Source organism: Otolemur garnettii, unplaced genomic scaffold (genome assembly GCF_000181295.1).
Source record: "Otolemur garnettii isolate 467f Iridium unplaced genomic scaffold, OtoGar3 scaffold00246, whole genome shotgun sequence".
In the NCBI taxonomy this organism is placed as follows: Eukaryota; Metazoa; Chordata; class Mammalia; order Primates; family Galagidae; genus Otolemur; species Otolemur garnettii.
The window spans coordinates 1,491,964-1,492,961 of record NW_003852641.1 but is presented as its reverse complement, the minus strand read 5'-3'; positions in this window follow the sequence as shown (position 1 = coordinate 1,492,961).

The following is a 998-nucleotide window of genomic DNA, read 5'->3' as shown; positions in this document are numbered from 1 at the left end:
ATATGCAGCCTTCTGAACACAGCCTCTTTCATGGTTCCAGACATTCACAATGTTTCCAAATTCAGTGGAACAATCTTTTCCTATTCATGACATGTTCATAGGGCAAGTGGTAGTCCAATTATCACTCAGAAAAAAATCGGGAACTGATAATATTTTGCGTCTTATTTTAACTATTATAATTATGTTGAAACTTTTGTTTTAGCTCTAATATCATCAAGTACTTTGTCAAGTACTCATGACAAAGAAAATTTTGTTATCGTTTTATGGCAGGCCCAACAAATTACCTGGCATATGGAGATTTTCAAATGTTGACTCAATTAATAAGTGATTGGCAAATTTACCACAAATATGTAGTTTTACTTAAAAGGTTTTAAACTTTGTGGCTGGGTAGCATTAATCTATGTAACATTATGTCAATCATTTATTTTCAGGGCAGCCTGTACAGTACTATGCTATTAAATAATAAGGTAAATGTCCTACAATTTTTCAATTGAGAAATGCTCTGTAATTGAGTTGTTTTTGCCAATGCCTCTTTTTTTCTTATTTCATTACATATCTGTAGAGAAAAAGGTCTATACTCATTTTACTTTGTCCTTGGTTTTGTAAGATAAAATAGGGCAGGATGGTAATACTCCCTATTCTAAAGATAGAGTAATTTTGAGTAAATGGATTCTGAGTTAACAAAATGGACTCAAATTTTATATGTGACTTTAAACAACACTCGACATTCTATGTAAGATTATCTTTACAAAAAATATACAAAGCTAGAAAAGAAATAACCTATTTTATACTCTGAAAAATGTATTCAGTGCAAAGAACAGCTAATCAAAACAGCTAATTATTCGGCGGTCCTGAAAACTTATTACCGTAAATACATGTGCTGTACTTCCAAGTCTTCAACCTCTTCAGTGTTTGTGAAAATTAAAAAGACTTACACAAAATTGTGTAAATGGCAGAATTTTTATCAGTTAATGACTTCTGCACGGAGAGACAATATA